The sequence below is a fragment of the Stomoxys calcitrans genome, chromosome 1, assembly GCF_963082655.1.
Source record: "Stomoxys calcitrans chromosome 1, idStoCalc2.1, whole genome shotgun sequence".
In the NCBI taxonomy this organism is placed as follows: Eukaryota; Metazoa; Arthropoda; class Insecta; order Diptera; family Muscidae; genus Stomoxys; species Stomoxys calcitrans.
This window is the reverse complement of record NC_081552.1, coordinates 35870896-35897473: the sequence shown is the minus strand read 5'-3', so window position 1 is coordinate 35897473 and position 26578 is coordinate 35870896. Positions and strand designations below refer to the sequence as shown.

The 26578-nt window shown below is 40.1% G+C and overlaps 1 protein-coding gene across 4 annotated transcripts in view; it reads left to right on the top strand.

The window, feature by feature from the left end:
• The window catches only part of LOC106092414 (protein phosphatase 1 regulatory subunit 16A), a 562806-nt gene that overhangs the window by 268877 nt on the left and 267351 nt on the right, over window positions 1-26578 (top strand). The window contains exon 4 of one of the 4 annotated variants that reach the window (XM_059370796.1): window positions 4356-4387. The exons of the other annotated variants lie outside the window; for them this stretch is intronic. The gene's annotated coding sequence lies outside the window, so the exon portion shown is untranslated. The remainder of the gene's footprint in view (window positions 1-4355; window positions 4388-26578) is intronic. 4 annotated transcript variants of the gene reach the window in all.

Here is a 26578-nt window from a genome sequence, read left to right as displayed (position 1 = left end):
ACAAATTCTTGTTGCTAATTTCAGCCAAATCAGGTGAAAACTAAGGCTAAGGACATGTCTTGATTGACTCAGAATGTCGATCGACTCAGAGAGACGATCCAGAGTATATATACTTTAAGGGATCGTAGATCAATATTTCGAAGTGTTGCGATCCTGATACAGCTGCCATATAAACCGATTTTTAATCTTGACTTCTTGAGCCACTAGTGGGCGCAATTCTTATCCGATTTGGCTGAAATTTTGCACGACTTCTAACATTTGTGCAAAATATGCTTCAAATCGGTTTATAACTTCATATAGTTGTCATTTAAACAAATTTTGCACAACGGCTTCTCCCATGATCTTCAACAAACGTTTTAAATAACAACCGACCCCCCTTCTTTTTTCTTCTTGAGTCTCTAAAGGACGCAATTTTTATCCGAATTGGCTGAAACATTCAATTCAATTATGGTTTGAATCGGACCATAACTGGATATAGCTCCAGTAGCATAGCAATCTTTTTCTTTGTTTGCCTTAAAAGAGATACCGGAAAATAAACTCGACAAGTGTGATCCATGGTGAAGGGGATTAGAAGATTCGGCCCGGCCAAACTTAGCATGCTTTTAATTGCTTTTTTAATTTTGGATACCATAACCTTTAAATTTATGATTAGTTAAAATTTTTAATGAAAGTAAATACTCTTGAGAGCATAGTTTCAGCCTAGAAGACATACCTTTTTGACAAATCCTACCGATGAGTTTGGTGTGCTGCCAATCGAAATGGCGGTCTAAGAACAGCAGCAAACACATATTCTGCCTACCTTTGAAAAAAGGGGTTTTTGTTTTTCTATTTGTTATGGAAACAGAGAACCCTACATTCTGCAGCCGCACAATATCCGATTGTATGAATTATTTCAATATCGAATAAACATAGCGCAAAACGTGAAAATTTAATTTTTTTTTTTTAATTTTTTCCCTAAATTTTATTGTTTACAAAAATTTTTAAAATTTATCTAACTTATTTTTACCAAACCCTTATTCATTTCCCTATAAAGGCCTTCTGCTGTATGTCTGCCCAACTGCAAAGCTCTGTTATCCTTTTATGCTCCCACATACTCACAACGTTGCTTATACCCCATTCAACCAACCACACCAATCAAACAATGCCTGTGATTTAAAGTAAACGACTGCTTGGGCACGCATTTCCTATCTTTTGTTTCTTTGTGTACGTTGTGTATGTAGAGGTAAGTGCGTCTCCATAAGTGTAGCATGGGGACATTTTTGCATTGTTTCCACTTTTCACCCTGACTCTCTCTCTGGTGCTTTGAACTGGCTAAAGGATAAAACGTCATAAAATACAAAAGCAAAAGCGTAGCAAGACAAATAGAAAAGAAAAAAAGAGGGCTATGGCACATCGGAGTAAAAACATGGCACAATAAATAGGAACATTGAACGACATTGGTTTTTCCTTAAGCAGAAAAGAAAAAAAAAACTGACAAAGGAAGAACAACAACGGAAAACCAGGGTATGGCCAACAGCAGCTGCAGAAACGGCAACTAAATTGCTTCGCAGCACTCACAATGGCGTTGCGGGCTCATTGAAAGTGCAAATGGATGTTTGATAACCAAAGTTTCCACCATGATGTTTTTTTCTCTAAAGTTCAGCTGCACTTTTTGTAACTGTTTGCAATTTTACACTGTAAGTCATGTAAGTTCTTTGTGTGTGTGTGTATGTGTGTGTTTAAGTGTAAGTGTTATTGTGGCTATGGTTGTTGTTTGACCATATTTGTTTTGTTTTGGTTTTTCATTACCCTTGCTGCTGTTGTTTGTTGGACCCAATTCCTGTGGTTGTGGTGGCGGCACAGGCAAAAACACGGCATCAGTATCGCCATGCTGTGTCATTTTCAAAGCCAAACCGCCAATGAATGTCTGTGGCTAAAATTATGGGGGTGGCCTGGTGTGCTCTTCAAGTTTAACATTGTTGTTGTACTCAAAGCCAGACAACGGCTGCTTCAGCTATATCGCTGGCTATGACCCACATTGTGGTTTGTGGTGTTTTAAAAAATCTAAAAAAGAAAACTAAAGTAAAAGAAAAACCATAGGAACTACAGTTTGCAACGCTTGGTTAAATAACGAATTTATTACAATCTTTCACTTTTTTACACCAACCAACCATCCATCCATCTATCTATCTATCCATCTCTTGGGCCGCTGCTATCAAGAAGGGTTTCTATGGCTGTTGAATAGCTGCTTGTGAAGCTTAAATCAAAATGCAAAAGTAAGGCAGCATAGTATCAAGGCTTTTATGCCATATCTCCTTCTCTCACATCCTAGGATTGGTAGGTGTTGACGGCTGCAGACTAACCAAACACCCACTGTATGATTGTGGTTATTATACCCTTTTTCGCGGAAAGTTCTTTTTCTGCTTTTGTTTTCATTTTATATTCACAGATAAAAGCTTTTATATTTTAAGCAACAACATGTGGTTGTTGGGTAGCCTTAAAAAGGAATTATAAACTGGTTTTTTTGCCATTTCAGTAGAACATTCTTTTAAATAAGTTAGTTTTTTTCCCAGAATTTATGGATTTTGATAACGTGAGGATTTTTTATCTAAAGTTAAATGCACATTTATTCCCAATATATTGGTAATAGGGTCCGTATACGTAGTATGATTGACAGATAACCATCATACGCACCCAAGAACTGCCTCCACCACTGCATGGGGCTCCACGAATTTCGTCATTCCGCGTGTAGCACACAGAAATATTGATCTGAGCCGCAACAATGTATATACATTCTTCATCGTCTTGACATTCTTGGTCGATTTTGCCGTGTCCGTCCATAAATCCGTCTGTGTCTGTCTGTCTGTGGAAAGCACGCTAACTTTCGAAGGAGTAAAGCTAGGCGTTTGAAATTTTGCACAAATACTTCTTATTAGTGTAGACCAATTGGGATTGTAAATGGGCCATATCGAGCCATATTTTTAAATAGCTATCTTATAAACCGATCTCGTATCTTGACTTCTTAAGCATGCAAAGGACGCAATTTTTTTCTGATTTGGCTCAAATTTTGCATGAGGCATTTTGCCATATCGGTCCATAACACAACTCACTGTTAAAAATTTCAGCGAAATCGTATAATAAATGCGTCTGTTATGAGCTTTAGGTCTTAAATCGACATATCGGAGCTAGCAGAGCTGCATGAAGATATAGTCTGATATAATTCGTCTTTCAAACTTATCAGTATATATATATTGCCCAAAAAGTAATTGCGGATTTTTCATATAGTCGGCGTTGACAAATTTTAAGCAAATTTTAAGCATTAATCGAATTGGATCATCATGTAACTAAGTGTGAGATAGGAGAGAAGTTAAATATACCAAAATCAACCGTTCATTATCACATAAAAAGTCTTGGGCTGGTGAAAAAGGCTTGATATTTGGGTACCACATGTATTGAAAGAAATTCATTTGACAAACCGAATCAACGCTTGTGATATGCACCTTAAACGCAATGAATTCGATCCGTTTTTAAAACGAATCATAACTGGAGATGAAAAATGGATTGTTTACAACAACGTTAGTCGAAAACGATTATGGTCCAGGCATGGTGAACCAGCTCAAACCACTTCAAAGGCTGATATCCACCAAAAGAAGGTTATGCTGTCTGTTTGGTGGGATTGTAAGGGTGTGGTATATTTTGAGCTGCTTCCAAGGAACCAAACGACTAATTCGGATGTTTACTGTCAACAATTGGACAAATTGAATACAGCCATCAAGGAGAAGCGACCAGAATTGGTCAATCGTAAAGGTGTCATATTCCACCAGGACAACGCTAGACCGCACTCAGTTTTTGGTCACTCGCCAAAAACTGAGTGAGCTTGGCTGGGAACTTTTGATGCATCCCCCATATAGCCCTGACCTTGCACCATCAGACTACCACTTATTTCGATCTTTGCAGAACTCCTTAAATGGTAAAACTTTCGGCAATGATGAGGCTATAAAATCGCACTTGGTTCAGTTTTGTTGCAGATAAAGGCCAGAAGTTCTATGAGCGTGGAATACTAAATTTGCCAGGAAGATGGCAAAAGGTTATCGAACAAAATGGCAGTTATTATATATGATTAAAGTTCATTCTAAGTTTTATTAAAAATGCATTTACTTTCTTTTAAAAAATCCACAATTACTTTTTAGGCAACCCCATAGCCGAGTTATAATTAAATAAGGTGATGAATATATCCATGGTGGTGGGTATCAAAAGTTTGGCACGGCCGAACTCTAACGTTTGCTAGGTTATTTGTTTAAAGCAATTCTTTTAAAATGTCTTAAAGGTTTTAACTTCTCTTGAATAATTTGTTTATTTTTTCTTTATTTTTACAGGTGAGTTTTGCTTATCAATCGTAAAATTTTAGGTAAGTTTATTAAGCGCCTATATATGAGGAAAAAATCACTTAATATAAAATAGAGTAATTTATTCATCAAATCATTTTGGTGACTTTTAAACCTCCGTAACAAACAGTTATAGGCTTGTTAAGGTTATATAATTATAACATTAAAATTAAATCAATCTTCTTGAAATTGATGCGTACGGTTTTACCATAGCCCCACCTAATGTATACGTATTATTGTATATTGAATTTATAAATCAAACATCATACGCCCCCTATAACCATCTACAATATATATAAACGGCTAAAGCCCAAACGACTAAAGCTAGAATCAGGAAATTATGCACGAATGTTGGTCTCGGGTCAAAGGCACGGTATAAGATTGGATTTGGTGATATTCGTACGTTTAGGTACTAAAAAGTACAAAAAAGTACGATATCGTACATATTTGCCCAGCGCAAACGGAAAGGGCTACAAATATGTTCTTGTACTCATTTTAAAGGGCGTCTAAATAAGGTATGGTTAAGAAATTTAGGAAGTGAAAGTGGGAAATATAGTACGTTTAATACCGCAATGGGTACTATTTGGTTCATTCTTTGTGAATTGAACTAGTGGGTACGAAACGAGTGAAATTTGCACTGGGCGGTTTGATTGAGGTAGAATTTTGAAATTTGACTTTAAGGACATCTGGTGCAAAAGCATGAGGGTGAAAAGAAAAAAAAATAACAAGTAAAAAGGCTTTAAGTTCGGCCGGGCCGAACTTTGGATACACACCACCTCGGGAATATATGTAAACCACCGTTCATCAAAATCCGGTGAAAATTGCATACCTTATGTCCCACAGCAGTTATATCGAAATATGTTCCGATTTGGACGAAATACTAATAAGTACAAGTCATTGTTAAATTGTGTATAACAAAATATTGGTCTTTTTAGTAGCTATATCTACAAATAAACCGATCTGACCGATACGACATGGATGTCGAAAAGCCTAACATAAGCCACTGTGTCAAATTTCAGTTAAATATATGAAGGGGCTTAACTTAACTCTCTGTCCCAATTTTCTGCAACATCGGACAATAAATGTGCCTTCTATGGGCCCAAAACATTAAATTGAGAGATCGGTCTATATGGCAGCTATAGCCAAATCTGGATCGATCTGAGTGAAATTGCGGAAGAATGTCGAAGGGCCTAACACAACTCACTGTCCCAAATTTCGGCGACATCGGACAATAAATATGCTTTTTATGGCCCCATAACCTAAAACCGAGAGATCGGTCTATATGGCAGCTATATCCAAATGTGGACCGATCTGTGCCATATTGCAGAAGTATGTCAAGGGGATTAATTTAACTCACTGTCCCAAATTTCGGCGACATCGGATAATAAATACGTATTTTATTGGCCCAAAACCTTAAATCGAGGGATCGGTCTATATGGCAGCTACATCCAAATCTGATCCGATCAGGGCCAAATTGAAGAAAGATGTTGAAGGGCATAAGGCAACTCACTGTCCCAAATTTCAGCAAAATCGGATAATAAATGTGGCTTTTGTGGGGCTAAGACCCTTAATCGGAGGATAGGTCTGTATGGCAGCTATATCCAAATCTGGACCGATCTGGACCAAATTAACGAAGGATGTCGAAGGGCATAAGGCAACTCACTGTTCCGAATTTCAGCAAAATTGGATAATAAATGTGACATTTATGGGCCTAAGACCCTAAATCGGAGGATCGGTCTATATGGCAGCTACATCCAAATCTGGACCGATCTGGGTCAAATTGATGAAGGATGTCGTAGGGCCTAACACAACTCACTACCCCAAATTTCAGCAAAATCGGATAATAAATGTGGCTTTTATGGGCCTAAGACCCTAAATCGGCGGATCGGTCTATATGGGGGCTATATCAAGATATAGTCCGATATAGCCCATCTTCGCTTATGAACAAAAAAGGAATCTGTGCAAAGTTTCAGTTCAATATTTCTATTTTTAAAGACTGTAGAGTGAATTTAACAGACAGACGGACGGACATGTCTAGATCGTCTTAGATTTTTACACTGATCAAGAATATATATACTTTATAGGGTCGGAAATGGATATTACGATGTGTTGCAGACGGAATGACAAAATGAATATACCCCCATCGTTCGGTACTGGGTATAAAAATAGTGCTGGTAACGGGAGAAAACGTACGTTTAGAACGCAACTGGTACTATTTGGTACTTTCTTAACAGATGGATCAAGAGGCCTGAAATTTGGCCTGCAGGTGATTTATTTAAAATCCTTACATTTTAGTACTAATGAAGGTACCATTAAGTACCTTCTCTACAGATAGAGCTAGAAGTCTGCAATTTGGCATGCTAGCTTTGTTCGTCTGTCTGTCCATGTATTCTTGTGATCATGGTACATGTCGCATTTGTAGTCCGATTGCCATGAAATTTTGCATAAGTCTCTTTTTTAGTCTAAGGACAAAAGCTGTTGATTTTGGGAGAAATCGGATAAGATTTAGATATAGCTCCCCTATATATCTTTCATCCGATATAGCCTTTGAAGTAGAGCTGGCAAAATATTGATGGTACTATCGACATTAAAATTTTTGGCAAAATATCGATTATTATTTATTTTCTATCGATATTTTGACAAAGTTCTGTCATTTGCAAAATTAACAAGTAAAAGCGTGCTAAGTTCGGCCGGGCCGAATCTTATATACCCTCCACCATGGATCGCATTTGTCGAGTTCTTTCCCCGGCATCTCTTCTTAGGCAAAACAGGATATAAGAAAAGATTTGCTCTGCTATTAGAGCGATATCAAGATATGGTCCGGTTTGGACCACAATTAAATTATATGTTGGAGACCTGTGTAAAATGTCAGCCAATTCGAATATGAATTGTGCCCTTTGGGGACCCAAGAAGTGAAATAGAGAGATTGATTTATATGGGAGCTGTATCGGGCTATAGACCGATTCAGACCATAATAAACACATATATTGATGGTCATGAGAGAATAATAATTTCGACCTCCAGAGGCGTAAGAACTCAAGATCCTCGATCGGTTTATATGGCAGCTATATCAGGTTATGAACCGATTTGAACCTTATTTGACACAATTGTTGAAAGTAAGAATAAAATACGTCTAGCGAAATTTCAGCCAAATCGGATAGGAATTGCGCCCTCTAGAAGCTCAAGAAGTCAAGATCCAAGATCGGTTTATATGACAGCCATATCAGGTTATAGACCGATTTGAACCATACTTGGCACAGTTATTAGATATCATAACAAAATACTTCGTGCAAAATTTCATTCCAATCGGATAAGAATTGCACACTCTAGAGGCTCAAGAAGTCAAGACCCCAGATCGGTTTATATGACAGCTATATCAGGTTATGGACCGATTTTAACCATACTTGGCACAGTTATTGGATATCATAACAAAAGACGAAGTGCAAAATTTCATTCCAATCGGATAAGAATTGGGCACGCTAGAGGCTTAAGGAGTCAAGACCCCAGATCGGTTTATATGACAGCTATACCAGGTTATGGACCGATTTAAACCATACTTGACATAGTTTTTGGATATCATAACAAAATACTACGTGCAAAATTTCATTTCAATCGGATAAGAAATGCGCAATCTAGAGGCTCAAGAATTCAAGACCCAAGATCGGTTTATATGACAGCTATATCAGGTTATGAACCGATTTGAACCTTATTTGACACAATTGTTGAAAGTAAGAATAAAATACGTCTAGCGAAATTTCAGCCAAATCGGATAGGAATTGCGCCCTCTAGAAGCTCAAGAAGTCAAATTTTCAAGCGGCTAGCTTTACTCCTTCGGAAGTTAGCGTGCTTTCGACAGACAGACGGACGGCCGAATGGACGGACGAACGGCCGGATGGACGGACGGACGGCCGGATGGACGGACGGACGGCCGGATGGACGGACGGACGGCCGGATGGACGGACGGACGGCCGGATGGACGGACGGACGGACATGGCTAGATCGACATAAAATGTCGCGACGATCAAGAATATATATACTATATGGGGTCTCAGACGAATATTTCGAGTAGTTACAAACAGAATGACGAAATTAGTATACCCCCCATCCTATGGTGGAGGGTATAAAAAAAAATCAAGTATAAGCGTTCTAAGTTCGGTCGGGAGAATCTTACCAACCCACCATGGATTCTGCTAAAAATTTATACAAAATTAATTTAGCTGAAGGGTATAATTTTATTCTACGTACCAAACTTCTGTCAAACCATCAAAAATTAAAGCTTCTAGGAACCGAACAAGGATGATCGAGAGGCCGGTTTTTCATGGGTGCTGTATCAGGTTATAGACTGATTGGTACCGTATTTGGCACAGTTATTAAAAGTCATAGCAGAATACTATCTGCAAAATTTTAGCCAAATCGGAGAAGAATTGCGACTTGTAAGGGCTTATGAAGTCAAATCGGGAGATCGGTTTATATGGGAGCTATATCAGGTTATAGACCGATTTAGACCATAATAGACACAGTTGTTGGAAGTCACAAGAAATTTTGCACACTCTTTGCAAGCCAACTCATTGATCCTCTTTTGGGCCGAGGTTATGTGGTTCTTTACGTTAACTTCCTGGTGATGGCAGTTGCCGCAGAAATCACAACGTTCCAGCAGTACGTATGTACTTGGGTCTGGTAAAGTCAGATTTGCCCCTGAGTTTCTTCAGGCCGACGGCCCACTTATAACTTTACCTAGGACGCTTGCTTGGCAGTTCGCCATTCAAATTGTCTATATTCCCTCGAACTCTTTTTCGTTTCTTGTTTGAGTTGTCAAAAACTAGGAACTTGAGACTGAAATGTATTTATTTTGTTTTTGCTTTAAAGTTACTGAACTTAACGATAATATCGATAGTTATCGATATTTTTTTTGAAAAATATCGAATGATGCGAATATCGATAATTTGCCTGCTCTACTGTGAAATCCACCGTAGCGCAGAGGTTAGCATGTTCGCCTATGACGCTGAACGCCTGGGTTCGAATCCTGACGAGACCATCATAAAAAATTTTCAGCATTGGTTTTCCCCTCCTAATGCTGGCGACACTTGTGAGGTACTATGCCATGTAAAACTTCTCTCCAAAGAGGTGTCGCACTGCGGCTCGCCATTCGGACTCGGCTATAAAAAGGAGGCCCCTTATCATTGAGCTTTAACTTAAATCGGACTGCACTCATTGATATGTGAGAAGTGTGCCACTGTTCCTTAGTGGAATGTTCATGGGCAAAAATTGCAAATTGCAATTTAGCCGTAGTAGCCACGACTTTTATATGATACTAGCTGGAACGGGCCCGCTTCGCTGTGCTTTCTTTTATTTTATATGACACAAAAGTTTCCTTGGAATATTTATTTTCGACAATTAAAGAGCTTTTAGTGAAATACCATGCTACGAAAATATTTGGTATATCGCTTGACTTACAGTCTGAATCCCATATCTTTATTGGTCTACGAATTTAAGTTTGGATGTAAGGTGTACTCCATACTTAAAATACTTTATTTCAGCCCGATATTCTCATGGTGTCTGATTTAGGGATGTTTTCGGGGCTGAAAACATCAGGGCCCAGACACTTGGCCTTGAAAAAATATCAGCATCGTGCTCTCCTCTCAAATGCCATTTATTTAAACCCCATATTGCCATTGGTTTGGGGGAGTTTACACGATGAGGCGTCCCCCAAACACATGGCCCCAAAATAGGTTATCAAATTAGTTTTCTAATCTCTAATACCATTCATTTGAGCCACATATTGGCATGGTCGAAAATTTTTTTTCCCTTTGGGGGTGTTTTGGGAAAGGGGTGATGCCCTACATACATGGTCCCAAATGACTTCTGCTATGACCTTCAGCATGCGCGCCAAATATGTTTTGAATCGGTATGTAATCTGATATAGCTTTCTTGAGCTCCTATAGGGCGCAATTCCTATTCGATTTGGATGAAATTTTGCACAATGACTTCTTCTATGGTCTCCAACGTCCAAACCAAGTATGGCCCGAATCGGTTCCAATAGCATGGCATTTTTTATCCATTATCCTTTGTCTGCCTATAGATACTGGGCAAAGTACCTGACAAATGCGATTCATGGGGGGGGGGGGGGGGAATATATAAGATTCGGTGCGGCCCAACTTAGTACACTGTGACTCGTTTTATTGGTAATTTTCCATGACATTTAAAATTATTTTAAAAACTATGTATTCCCAAAAATCATTTATTATGTGATTACAAAATTATGCAACACAAATGTGTAAGCATAGCATCCCTTCATATGTGGTAATTATTTTTAATTATAACTATCATATTGAAAATTTTGCATTGCATCACACAATAAATGTATAATTAAAAATTTAATATTGAGTATGACATGGATAAAATTTAATACGAATTGTTCAACATTCTCCCCATCCCTCTACTTGTATTGGCATGTGCGATATGTGACCATGAAAACGTTTCCAGCTACATTGTAACGAAAAACGTTCAAACCAAAAAACTTTCTAAACAATTTGGTGCTTTTGACACACAGGGCAACATTGCTAATTGAGTTTCACACGTTTGACTAATTGTTTTGATTATTTATTTAACATTGACATGTTTGTTCAGAAAATTGTGGGATGTCATTTGTAGGGAATTATTTTTAAAGGACATAAAATATGTTTGAAAAATTTGGGGGGGACAATGATTTGGGGAAAAATTTAAAGATTTGATGAAATGCTATGTCATTTAACGCAATTCGGTTTTAAGAGGCAATCTTTGAAGAATTATTGACAAATTTAAAGACAAGCAATGTAAACCGATCTCATTAGCTGCTAAAGGCCCCAACTATTATCCGCTTTGAGTGAAACTTTACGCATGATGTTTTCATATGCCTCTTAACAAATGCGCGAAGTATGGCCCATATCGGTGTATCAGCAGATATGGCTATCATATATACCGATCTCCCGTTTATGCTTCTTGAGCCTCTAGATGGCGCAATTATTATACGATTTGACTGAAATGTTGTACCTGTGTTGTTATGACTCCCACAAAAACCATGCCAAATATGGTCCAAATCAGTCTATTTCTTGATATAGGGTTGCCCAAAAAGTAATTGCGGATTTTTCATATAGTCGGCGTTGACAAATTTTTTCACAGCTTGTAACTCTGTAATTGCATTCTTTCTTCTGGCAGCTATCAGCTATTACTTTTAGCTTGCTTTAGAAAAAAAAAGTGTAAAAAAAGTATATTTGATTAAAGTTCATTCTAAGTTTTATTAAAAATGCATTTACTTTCTTTTTTGAAAAATCCGCAATTACTTTTTGGGCAACCCAATAGCTTCCACAAAAAACCGATCTTCGTTTCGACTTCTTGAGCCGCTATTAACAAAAATTAGTCAAAGAACTTATCAGGTGCGATCAATGGTGGAGGGTATACACAAAAGTCGGCCAGGCCGAACTTGTTTTTTACATGTTTGTTTAATATGGATATAGGGGGAGAAAATAGTTCTTTCTGTAGATGCTCAAGAAGTCAAATATGGATATGGGTTTGTAAGCGATTTATATCAGGATGTTTAGCGATTTGAATCATACTCCGCATGGTTGTTGAAGGTCAAAGCAACAATGACCATACAAAATGTCAGCCCAGAAGTCAAAACAAAAGACTGTATGCAAAATTTTAGCCAAATCGGATAATAGTTGCACTCTTTAGGGACTCACGAAGTCAAGATCTCAGATCGGTTTATATGGCAGCTGTATTAAAACCTGGACCGATATGGCCCATTTACAATTCCAACAGACCTACACTGATGGGAAGTATTTGTGCAAAATTTCAAGTGCCTAGCTTTACTCCTTCGAAAGTTAGCGAGCTTTCCACAGACAAACATACGGTCAGACGAATGGACGGACATGGATCGATTAAAAATGTTACGGCCCATACCGCAGCGCCTTCTTTAACGCTCGTAAGGCCAAAACAGAATGATTCCGAATGAGAATGATAACCACCACTTAGAATTTTTCCAATGTTTTCGCCTGGTTTTGAAACCGTGCATTTAGCATCATTGGCGGACTCGCTCTCCGCTGCGCTTCAATGACACAAACATTCGGTATCGACATTCGGAGCGAAATGTCCCCATCTTAAAAATCTACCGAAACAGGACTAATATATCGACCATTTCAATGTAGGGCTCAAATAAAAGGTACAGGAAGGAAGCGCCACCTAGAAACTTTACCGAATGTGGCCATTTGGGGAGCCTTCGGGGGTGGGGACCAACATTTAACATAGTTGTTGGAGGTCATATAAAAACACCATGTGCAAAATTTCAACCAATTCGTATAAAAATTGCTGCTACCAGGGGCTCAAGAATTCAAATCGGGAAATTGGTTTATATGGTAGCCATATCAGGTTATACACCGATTTGAACCGTACTTGACGCAGTTGTTTGACATCATAAGAGCACATTATATGCAAAATTTAAGCTACATTGGACGAAAATTGTGGTTTGCAGGAGATCAAGAAGTCAAATCGCGAGATCGGTTTATATGCGAGCTATACCAGATTATTGACTGATTTGGGCTGTACTTGACACAGATGTTGCTGCAAGTCATAACGAAACCCTACGTGCAAAATTTTAGACAAATCGGACAAAAATTGAGGCTTCCATGGGCTAAAAATTCCAAAATCGGGTGATCGGTTTATATGGGAGCTATATCCAAATCTAAACCGATATGCCCCATTTGCAACCCTCAACGACCTACATCAATAATAAGTATCTTTGCAAAAATCCAAGCGGCTAGCTTATCGCGTTCGACCGCTATTGTGATTTCGACAGACGGACGGACGGATTTGCTGCCATTGCAGCAGTAGTTCTGCTGTCAAGCAAAATGTTTGCAATTGCATGCCAGCAGGTTGTCTGCTAGAAAGTCAGTTGTTTGCTGAAAAATGTCTGATACTTCATTTATGAGGGGGTTGAAATAACATGAAATAAAGGGAAACAAGTAAAAGCGTGCTAAGTTCGGCCGGGCCGAATCTTATATACCCTCCACCATGGATCGCATTTGTCGAGTTCTTTTCCCGGCATCTCTTCTTAGGCAAAAAAAGGATACAAGAAAAGATTTGCTCTGCTATTAGAGCGATATCAAGATATGGTCCGGTTTGGACCACAACTAAATTATATGTTGGAGACCTGTGTAAAATGTCAGCCAATTCGAATAAGAATTGCGCCCTTTGTGGGCTCAAGAAGTAAAATAGAGAGATTGATTTATATGGGAGCTGTATCGGGCTATATACCGATTCAGACCATAATAAACACGTATGTTAATGGTCATGAGAGAATCCGTCGTACAAAATTTCAGGCAAATCGAATAATAATTGCGACCTCTAGAGGCTCAAAAAGTCAAGATCCCAGATCGGTTTATATGGCAGCTATATCAGGTTATGAACCGATTTGAACCATATTTGGCACAGTTGTTGGATATGATAACAAAATACTACGTGCCAAAATTCATTCAAATTGGATAAGAATTGCGCCCTCTAGAGGCTCAAGAAGTCAAGACCCAAGATCGGTTTATATGATAGCTATATAAGGTTATGGACCAATTTGAACCATACTTAGCACAGTTGTTGGATATCGTAACAAAACACGCCGTGCAAAATTTCATTCCAATCGGATGAGAATTGCGCACTCTAGAGGCTTAAGAAGTCAAAACCCCAGATCGGTGTATATGGCAGCTATATCAGGTTATAAACCGATTTGAACCATACTTGGCACAGTTGTTGGATATCATAACAAAACACGTCGGGCAAAATTTCATCCCAATCGGATAAGAATTGCGCACTCTAGAGGCTAAAGAAGTCAAGACCCCAGATCGGTTTATATGGCAGCTATATCAGGTTATGGGCCGATTTAAACCATACTTGGCACAATTGTTGGATATCATACCAAACTACGTCGTGCAAAATTTCATTCCAATCGGATAAGAATTGCGCCCTCTAGAAGCTCAAGAAGTCAAGACCCAAGATCGGTTTATATGACAGCTATATAAGGTTATGGACCGGTACTTAGCACAGTTGTTGCATATTGTAACAAAACACGTCGTGCAAAATTTCATCCTAATCGGATAAGAATTGCGTACTCTAGAGGCTCAAGAAGTCAAGACCCCAGATCGGTTTATATGGCAGCCATATCAGGTTATGGACCTATTTGAACCATACTTGGCACAAGTGTTGGATATCATACCAAAACACGTCGTGCAAAATTTCATCCCAATCGGATAAGAATTGCGTACTCTAGAGGCTCAAGAAGTCAAGACCCAAGATCGGTTTATATGGCAGCTTTATCAAAACATAGACCGATATGGCCCATTTACAATACCAACCGACCTACACTAATAAGAAGTATTTGTGCAAAATTTCAAGCGGCTAGCTTTACTCCTTCGGAAGTTAGCGTGCTTTCGACAGACAGACGGACGGACGGACAGACGGACGGACGGACAGACGGACGGACATGGCTAGATCGACATAAAATTTCACGACGATCAAGAATATATATACTTTATGGGGTCTCAGATGAATATTTCGAGTAGTTACAGTCAGAATGACGAAATTAGTATACCCCCCATCTTATGGTGGATGGTATAAAAATGTTGCTGTTCGGCAGTAATATTTTTATAACCTCAACCATAGGATGGGGGTATACTAATTTCGCCATTCTGTTTGTAACACCTTGAAATATACGTCAAAGACTTCATATATTCTTGATTGTCATGACATTTTAAGTCGATCTAGCCATGTCCGTTCCATGTGTCCGTTCGTCTGTCTGTGCGTCCGCCTGTCTGTCCATCCGTCCGCCCGTCCGAGGTGTTACAAACGATATGACTGGATTAGTATACGCCCATCCTATGGTGGTGGTATAAAAAGGCATTAAGTTCGGCTCAACCGTACTATGGATACCCACCACCTCGGGTATGTATGCAAACCACTTTTCGTCATAATCCTTTGAAGAGTGCATCATTGGTTGGCCCATAGCAGCTTCATCGAAATATGGTCCGATTTCTACCAAATTCGGCACGGATATTGAGTGGTTTAACAAATACAAATCGCTGCACAATTTTGGTTCAATATTGGTCTTTTTAGCTGCCTATATCCAAATATAGGCCGATCTGAACAATGTATAAGATACAGGTGTCGAAAAGCCTAACATAAGTCACTGTGTAAAATTTCAGCGAAATCAGATAATAAATGCGCCTCTTATGGGGTCAAGACCTTAAATCGAGAGATCGGTCTATATGGCAGCTATACCCAAATCTGGACCCATCTGGGCCATATACAAGAAGGCTATCGAGGGGTCTAATATAGTTCACTGTCCAAATTTTCAGCGAAATTACTAAATGCGCCTTTTATTGGCCAAGACCTTAAATCGAGAGATCGGTCTATATGGCAGCTATACCCAAATCTGGACCCATCTGGGCCATTTTCAAGAAGGCTATCGAGGGGTCTAACACAGTTCACAGTCCAAAATTTCAGCGAAATTACTAAATGCGCCTTTTATTGGCCATGACTTTAAATCGAGAGATCGGTCTATATGGCAGGTATACCCAAATCTGGACCGATTTGGGCCGTATTCAGGAAGGATATCGAGCGGCCCACCACAACTGACTGCAAAATTTCAGCAAAATGGGACAAAGTCCTTAATTTGGAAGATCGGTCCATATGGGAGCTATATTAGTTCAGCAGTAATACGCCTTCAATTATTTAGCAGATTTTTATACCCACCACCTTAGGATGGGGGTATGCTAATTTAGTCATTCCGTTGGTAACACCTCGAAATATTCGTCTAAGATGCCATATATTCTTGATCGTCTCGACATTCTGAGTCGATCTAGCCATGTCCGTCCATCCATCCGTCCGTCTGTCGAAATCACGATAGCAGTCGAACGCGTAAAGCTAGCCGCTTGAAATTATGCACAAATACTTACTCTTGATGTAAGCCATTCGGTATTGCAAATAGGCCACATCGGTTCAGATTTGGATATAGCTCCCACATAAACCGATCTTCCGATTTGACTTCTTGAGCCCCTGGAAGACGCAATTTTTGACCGATTTGACTGAAATTTTGCATGTAGTATTCTGTTATGACTTCCAATAACTGTGTTAAATATGGTCTTAATCGGTATATAACCTGATATAGCTCCCATACAAGCCGGTTTCTCGATTATCCTTGTTCTGTCCTAGAAGCTTTAATTTTTGCAGGTTTGACAGATGTTTGGTACGAAGAATAAAATTATGTCCTTCAATTAAATTTTGTTTTTACTAATTTCGGTCCAAGATTCGGTACGGCCGAATCTTGGGATTCGGCCCCACCATATGATGGGGGTATACTCATTAAGTCGTTTGTAGCACGTCGAAATATTGATCTGGGACCCCATAAAGTAAATACAATATATTCTGGATCGTTTCGACATTCTGAGTCGAACTAGCCATGTGCATACCATGTCTGTCGAAATCGCGATAGTGGTCGAACGCGTAAAGCTTGCCGCTTGAAATGTTGCACAGATACTTTTTATTGATGGGGATGGCAAATGGGCTATATCGGTCCAGATTTCGATATAGCCCCTATATAAACCGATCCCCGGATTTGGCTTCTTGAGCCTTTAGAAGTTTCAATTTGCAACCGATTGGGCTGAAATTTTCGACAAAGACTTGTGTTATGACTTGTAATACCCATGCCAAGTGCGATCCTAGTCGGTCTATAAACAGGTATAACCCCCATATAAACCGATCTTCCGAATTGACTTCTTGAGCCGTTAGAAGCTTCAGTTTTCATCTGATTTGGCAGAAATTTGACACATGGACCTGAGCTATGTCTTCCAACATCCATGCCGAGTATGTTCCTAGTCGGTCTATAAACAGATATAGCCCCCATATAAACCGATCCCCGGATTTGACTTATTCAGCCCATAGAAGCCTAAATTTTCACCTGATTTGGCAGAAAGTTGGCCCCAAAAACCTGTCATGTGGCTTACAACATCAGTGCCAAGTTTTATCGGAATCGGTCAATATGGTGATATAGGTCCCCCCCAAGTACCAATAACCCGATATGACAACTTGAGACGAAAACAAGTAAAAGCGTGCTAAGTTCGGCCGGGCCGAATCTTATATACCCTCCACCATGGATCGCATTTGTCGAGTTCTTTTCCCGGCATCTCTTCTTAGGCAAAAAAGGATATAACAAAAGAGTTGCTCTGCTATTAAAACGATATCAATATATGGTCCGGTTTGGACCACAATTATATTATATGTTGGGGACCTGTGTAAAATGTCAGCCAATTCGAATAAGAATTGCGCCCTTTGTGGGCCCAAGAAGTAAAATAGAGAGATCGATTTATATGGGAGCTGTATCGGGCTATAGACCGATTCAGACCATAATAAACACGTTTGTTGATGGTCATGAGAGGATCCGTCGTACAAAATTTCAGGCATATCGGATAATAATTGCGACCTCTGGGGGTCAAGAAGTCAAGATCCCAGATCGGTTTATATGGCAGCTATATCAGGTTATGAACCGATTTGAACCTTATTTGACACAGTTGTTGAAAGTAAAAATAAAATACGTCATGCAAAATTTCAGCCAAATCGGATAGGAATTGCGCCCTCTAGAAGCTCAAGAAGTCAAATCCCCAGATCTATTTATATGACAGCTATATAAGGTTATGCACCGATTTCAACCATACTTGGCACAGTTGTTGGATATCATACCAAAACACGTCGTGCAAAATTTCATTCCAATCGGATAAGACTTGTGCCCTCTAGAGGCTCAAGAAGTCAGGACCCAAGATCGGTTTATATGGCAGCTATATCAGGTTATGGACCGATTTAAACCATACTTGGCACAGTTGTTGGGTATCATAACAAAACACATCATGCAAAATTTCAGCCAAATCGGATAAGAATTGCGCCCTCTAGAGGCTCAAGAAGTCAAGACCCAAGATCGGTTTATATGGCAGCTATATCAGGTTATGGACCGATTTGAACCATACTTGGCACAGTTGTTGGACATAATAACAAAGCACGTTGTGCAAAATTTTATTTCAATCGGATAAGAATTGCGCACTCTAGAGGCTCAAGAAGTCAAGACCCAAGATCGGTTTATATGGCAGCTATATCAGGCTATATACCGATTTAAACCATACTTGGCACAGTTGTTGGATATCATAACAAAACATGTCGTGCAAAATTTCATTCTGATAGGATAAGAATTGCGCACGCTAGAGGCTCAAGAAGTCAAGACCCAATATCGGTTTATATGGCAGCTATATCAAAACATGGACCGATATGGCCCATTTACAATACCAACCGACCTACACTAATAAGAAGAATTTGTGCAAAATTTCAAGCGGCTAGCTTTACTCCTTCGGAAGTTAGCGTGCTTTCGACAGACAGACGGACGGACGGACGGACGGATGGACGGACGGACGGACGGACGGACAGACGGACGGACATGGCTAGATCGACATAAAATGACGCGACGATCAAGAATATATATACTTTATGGGGTCTCAGACGAATATTTCGAGTAGTTACAAACAGAATGACGAAATTAGTATACCCCCCATCTTATGGTGGAGGGTATAAAAATTCAAATACAAACTCAGTTAATAAGGTTACATTTTTAGCGGAATCTATGGTGGAGGGTACCCAAGATTCAGCCCGGCTGAACTTAGCACGCTTTAATTTGTTTGTAGTTAAAACAGCAGAATTTGTAAGTTAAAATAGCAGACCAAATGTTTGCTGAAACAGCAGTTATACCTTCATTCCCATTTTCAGCAGTCAAAAACTGCTATTTAAGCAAACATTTTTGCTATTTTTTGCTACTCTAAACCACTTTCAGGCATTTGTAATTTCCCAGCACCCTTTGACATCCATCTAATGATAACAACACACAGACCTCTGTATAATTGACAGTAATTATCAAGTGTTCTTAAACCCTTTTGATTGAAGAACAATAATCACTTCATATGAAAGGTGTTCATTTCACAGTTCAATTGTATAGGAAACTAGCATAACGTGCCTCTCTCTCCCTCTCTCTCTCTCCCTTCCTCTCTTTACAACATTGAGTACTTTTGATAAATAATGTGTCCTTAAATAGGAAACAAAATCCTTTTATCACTACAATGTGAAGGCCATGAACAAGCTGAATTTGCTTCCCTCTCCTTGTCTAAATTTGCCCCTTATTGTTCTTGGTTAAAAAGCAAAGAGAAAGGAACCCCAAGAAAAATTACCACAATAATTAAACGTTTAAACAGAAATTAAACACAGACAAGTTAAGATCCCATGGAGAAAGGGATAAGCAAAGAAGAAGCAAAGAAGAAAACGAAAGCATTGAGTTCTTCATTAAAGAGATTTAGCCCCCGGACCATCAAACACCAACACAAAGATATTAATGACAAAGGCACACCACACCACAACCTAAGTGGAAAAAGAAGAACGAAAAGTTCCTTCTAAAAGTACAATAGAAGCAGGGTGTTCACTCATTATAAGAACAAATTTCATGTTTGTCTGCCTGTCATTTTTTTTTTAAACACTTAAAGTGGTATAATTTTGAGCATTCGTTTTATCATTCTGTCATTAAGACATTACATTTCAACCATCCTTCTTTACGATGAGTTCAGTTGCATTTGTCCAAGAGGTCCTTCATTGTTTGCATTAAGCCAAATTAAAGTGTTTATCATGAATGTCACGGTTGATGTCAGTAAAAATTTGCTCGTATCCAAAAATAGCAAAAAGAAAAAAAATCCTAGGCAGGCTAGAACAAAGGATTTCAAGGTTATTACGGATGTGCAATTATCATCCGAGTATTTGTGGATCATTACAATGTGGAATACATAAGAAAAAAAATAGAAAAGAAAAACCCTCAAAGAGAAGACACACGTGTGTCAATGTTATTTAAGATGGTTACAGTGAGGTAGCTTGAATAGAGAGACAGAATTTCCTAATTTTTGGAAACATTTTAATTCTCAGAAGGCTCAATAACGAGGTATTTGGGATTCTTCTTCGAAGAACTGTTAAAAAAATACTGCACAAGGAGATTGAACCTAAATAAGATTCTGAATGCAGCAACACCCACAACTTAAACTTAACACACCAAAAATATTGTAAAATTGAAGAAGAAATATCCATTTCCGACTCTAACAAGTAAAAATGCGTTAAGTTCGGCCGGGCCGAACTTTGGATACCCACCACCTCGGGTATCTATGTACAGCACTTTTCATCAAAATCCAGTGAAATTTGCATACCTTTTGTCCCATAGCAGTTATATCGAAATATGATCCGATTTGGACCAAATACTAATAAGTACAAGTCAATGCTTAGTTATGTATAACAAAATATTGGTCTTTTTAGTAGCTATATCTAAAAATAAACTGATCTGAACCATATAAAACATGGATGTCGAAAAGCCTAACATAAGTGAATGTGTCAAATTTCAGTTAAATCGGATTATAAATGCGTGTTTTTTTGGGACCAAGACTTTAAATCGAGATATCGGTCTATATATGGCAGATATATCCAAATATTGATCGATCTGAGTGAAATTGAAAAAGGATGTCGAAGGGCCGAAGGGCAGCTATATCCAAATCTTGACCGATCTGTGCCATAATGTAGAACTATGTCAAGGGATTTAACCTAACTGAATGTCCCAAATTCCGGCGACATCGGACAATAAACGCGCCTTGTATGGGCGTAAGACCCTCAATCGGAGGATCGGTCTATATGACAGCTATATCCAAATCTGGACCGATCTGAGCAAAATTGAAGATATATGTCGAAGGGCCTAACACAACTCACTGTCCCAAATTTCAACAACATCGGATGATAAATGTGGTTTTTATGGGCCTACGACCCTAAATCGGAGGATCGGTCTATATGGCGGTTATATCCAAATCTGGACCGATCTGAGCCAAATTGACGCAGGATGTCGAAGGGCCAAATATAACTCACTGTCCCAAATTTCAGCAAAATCGGATAATAAATGTGGCTTTTATGGGCCTTAGACCCTAAATCGGAGGATCGGTCTATATGGCAGCTATATCCAAATCTGAACCGATCTGAGCCAAATTGACGAAGGATGTCGAAGGGACTAACACAACTCACTGTCCCAAATCTCAGAAAAATCGGATAATAAATGTGGCTTTTATGGGCCAAAGACCCTAAATCGGGGAATCGGTCTATATGGGGGCTATATTAAGATATAATCCGATATAGCTCATCTTCGAACTTAACCTGCTTATGGACAAAAAAATACTCTGTGCAAAATTTCAGCTCAATATCTCTTTTTGAAGACTGTAGTGTGATTTCAACAGACAGACGGACAGACGGACGGACGGACATGTCTAATTCGTCTTAGATTTTTACGCTGATCAAGAATATATATACTTTATAGGGTCGGAAATGGATATTTCGATGTGTTGCAAACGGAATGACAAAATGAATATACCCCCCTTCCTTCGGTGGTGGGTATAAAAAGTACATATATATTGGGTTGCCCAAAAAGTAATTGCGGATTTTTCATATAGTCGGCGTTGACAAATTTTTTCACAGCTTGTGACTCTGTAATTGCATTCTTTCTTCTGTCAGTTATCAGCTGTTACCTTTAGCTTGCTTTAGAAAAAAAGTGCAAAAAAAGTATATTTGATTAAAGTTCATTCTAAGTTTTATTAAAAATACATTTACTTTCTTTTAAAAAATCCGCAATTACTTTTAGGGCAACGCAATATTTCGAAAAATTCTATGGCGCTTTTACAATATCCGTGTGTCTGTCCGTCATAAAATATTGAGTTATTTTAAGACTCCCGACATCCGACCAAAATATGGTTTGGATCGGACTATCTTTAGATAAAGCTGTCATATAGACCGATCTGGCGGTTAAGGGACTGAAGCCCATAAATGCAAATTTTCCTATGAACATTCCATTAAGGAACAGGGGCAAGCTTCTATGCTGTCCGGTTCAAGTTTTAAGCTCAATGTTAAGGAACCTCGGGTTTTATTTATTACCCGATTCCGATGGAATCGCAAACAGTGATTTGTTTGAAGCCTCCCGACATTCGACCTAAATATGATTCAGGTCGGGCCATATTTGGATATAGCTGCCACATTGACCGATCTGCCGATAATGGATCTAAAGCCCATAAAAACTTCATTTATTACCCGATTTCTCTGAAATTTGAAGCAGTGATGTATTTTAAGCCTCCCGATATCCTTCTCAAATATGATTCAGATCGGTTTATATATAGATATAGCTGCCATATATATCGATCTGCCGGTTAAGGGTCTGGAATTGTTACCTGATTCCAGTTATTTGTTTTAGGCTTTCCGATATCCTTCTCAAATATGGTTCAGATCGAATTATGTTTAGACATAGCTGCTTTATATACCGATCTGCCGGTTAAGGGTCTGAATCCCATAAAAGCTTTATATATTATCGATCTGCTTTATTTTAGACCGATCTACCGATAAGAGGTCTAAAGCCCATAAAAGCTTTATTTATTACCCGATTTCGTTGAAATTTCAAACAGTGAGTTGTTTTAGGCCTTCCAATATCCTTCTCAAATATGGTTTATTTAGAGCAGTGTTTTGGAATAGGCATCCCGCTGTTTGAGCCGGAAATGGTCCATATCGGACCATTTTTTTTTGATTCAGCTGTCATCTAGACTGATATGCATTGACATTGGGTCTAAAGCCCGTAAAAGGCGCATTTATTAAACGATTTCGCTGAAATTGGAAACAGTGAGTTGTTTTCAGCCTCTCGTTATCCGCCCATAATATTGTCCACATCGTTCTTCCAATTTAAAGTCTTAGTCTCTTAAAAAATGGATGTATTCCCCTAAACTTTGACTTGTATTTGAGTTCTCGGAACCTGAGTAAAATATGATGCAGACCAGCTTATATTTGGATATAACTATGGAGATGGTAGTGAAGTTGTAATAAAATATGTATTTCAATATACCCATGGTGGTGGGTAACCAAAGTTCGGCACTGCTGAACTTAATACGTTCTTACTTGTTATTCTTACACCCAGAGAAAAGTTAATACCAAACATGCTCATTTCAGTACCATACGGTATTGATAGTAAAGCAACACCCTATGGCACAAAAACAATACAGAATGGTATGGGTGAAACATAAAATGATTAGTACCGTTTGGTACTAGCCTTATTACCGAACTGGTGTTGTTTTTAATACCAATCTGTTATAGGTTTAAGCAGCAGACTATTATTGGTTTTAGTACCAAATCGTTATTGATTATTCCGCCCATTGAAAATATATGTTATCTAATTTATTTCGATTATTTATTTTAATAATTCCAAAAAGTAATGTTACTCCGTGGCCAAACTCAATTCCTTGCATTCAACAATTGATTCCATAACCATTGATTCCCAGAAGTGGCACTCATAAGAATGCACCAACACAGCATCGTTTTCCACACAAGAGACTATCATGTTTTTGATGTTGTTGTTGTTGTTGTAGCAGTTTATTGTGTACTATCTCTCGTCTGCTTGATTCTGTTGAGTGTCAAGACCCAGGAACTCCGCGACTAAGATGGGGTGCGTCCACAGGGATCTGGGTCTGAGTCGAGTGGGTCTGGCCGGGCAGTTAAACAGGTGACGTGTATCGTGCGGTCCCTGGTTACAGTCGGGACATACATCTTGCACGTCGGCATCAATCCTAGCTCTGTGGGAATTGAGGCGGCTGCATCTGCCGGAACGTAATTGAGCCAGAATCACTCTGGTTTGCCGGGGGAGGTCGATTTCTTCGGGTGCAATGGGTGGCGGTCGTTCTCCAAGGACTACATTCACCCGGTAGCCAGTTAACGCGTCTGCTACCGTGTCTGCATGAATGTTGTTCAGACCCGCTTGATATGCCGCTTGATCTAGAGGTTCTCTCTTGTAGCGCTGGACCTCACGCTCTAGATCATGTAGATCTACCTTAAGGCTTCTGGGCGGTGGGTATCTGTCCACAAGATGATGATTTGGATGATTTCTGCGATAACAGCCCAAAAGGTATTGCTTAGACAGCATGTAGTTATGTCTTCGCACTGGTAGGATCTTTGTCTCCTGGTGGAGGTGGTCCACATGAGAACTAAGGAGGCAGCCCGTCGCAGTTCGGAGGGCGGCATTCTGACAGATCTGAATATTATTCCACTGCGTGTCACAAAGCTGACGTGACCACACTGGCGCTGCATAACTTACCACAGACCGGCCAATTGCTTTGTACGTGGTCAACAAGGTTTCTTTGTCTGCACCCCAAGTGCTGCCAGCGAGTGACATGAGGACCTTGTTTCTACTTTTGACTTTATTGCAGATTGCTGTGGCATGTGGGGAGAAAGTGTAGGAGCTGTCAAATGTGACGCCAAGTATTTTGGGACACTTGATGGTCGGAATCAATTCTCCATCGACCATCACAGTCAGCTCAGAATTCACCTCACGCGTATTTGTAGTGAACAGTGTGGCTGAAGATTTGGTGGCGGATATCTTCAGATTTCTTGCAGCGAAATATGAGGCAAGCTCGTTGAGGTAGACGTTCAACCTATCGCAGATGTCATCAATGAGTGGGGGGCCTGATGCCATGATCGTACAGTCGTCCGCATATGATACGATCTCTATGCCGTCTGGAGGAGGTGGGATGGAGGATAGGTAGAGGTTAAACAGAGCCGGAGATATCACCCCGCCTTGGGGAACTCCCTGTTTCACTCTACGGTGTTTTGACTTCTTATCCCTAAATTCCACAAATGACTGGCGGCCACACAGATAATTCGCGACCCAACGTTTAAGGCCTGGCTGGAGGGACGTGTTGGCGATGTCCTCAAATAATTTGGCATGGTTGACCGTGTCGAATGCCTTCGATAGGTCCAATGCCACGAGGACCGTCCTATCACATGGCCTGGGTTGATTGAAGCCACGGCAAATGTGTGTGGTGATGGCATGCAAAGCTGTTGTTGTGCTGTGCAGTCTCCGAAATCCGTGTTGATGCTCGGCGAATGGAAATTCTCCTACGAGGCTCGGGAGGAGTAATGCCTCAAGCGTCTTAGCCACTGGTGAGAAAAGGGAGATCGGTCTGTACGACTCCCCCAAACTCGGGTCTTTACCAGGCTTCAGTAGCGGGATCACTCTGCCCATTTTCCAGACATCGGGAACTATAAGAGTGTTCAATGACAGGTTAAGGACAGTGGTAAGGTACTCAACTCCAGGTAAATCCAGATTCTTCAGCATCAATGTAGAGATTCCGTCGGGGCCCAACGCCTTGGAAGATTTGGCGCCACGGATGACATTCGTAACTTCGCCCACGGTAAATTGTGATGGCTGTTCATCGGCTCGGAGACCACGAATACGGCGAATGGCTCTCCTCCTTGCCCTGTCTCTCTCGGGATGCACGATAAATTGACGGTTGAACAACCTGGCGCATCTCTTCGGATCAGTCACGGTTAACTCGCCAAAAGTGACTGAAGTCCTGTCGTCCCGTCTACCGGGGTTCGAGAGAGACTTAACAGTGGCCCACAATTTGCCTGCACCGGTGCCTAAGTTACATTGCTCCAAGTGTTCCAGCCACAAATTCCGCTTATGTTCGTTGACTACCCTGTTTATTTCCAGATTCAGCTCGCTGATTCTGGGGTTAGCGGGGTCCATAGCACGAATCCCATCACGCTCGTCTGCGAGTACCACTGCTTGCGCCGGGAAATTGGGTCGCACTTGCGGTATTCGACCGGCTGGTATAAAGCGAGCGGCTGCTGCGTTGATGATGTCTCGGAATTTCCTCTCGGCCACAAGCACATCAGAGGGGGGTGGCAGTTCATTGAAGCGGCGATTGGTATACTCTCTGAAGCCAGTCCAATTGGCCTTCTTGTAGTTGATGTACGTTCGGCGCTCAGAGGTTATGAAGTCGGGTGGTCGGTCGATGGTGAGGATTATGGGGAGGTGGTCTGACCCCAAAGAGATGACGGCTTGCCAGGATACGTCACTCAGGAGATCAGGGGATGCGATTGAGATGTCTGGCGAGCTGCTGCACCTCCTCGTAATCCTAGTGGGGGCATCCTCATTCACCGTGCAAAACGTGGAGCTATCTATCTGCTCTGCCAAAGCTATGCCACGCTGGTCGTTGCCTAGGGGAGAATGCCATGACGAGTGATGTGCATTGAAATCCCCCAGAACCAGACGACTATGGCCA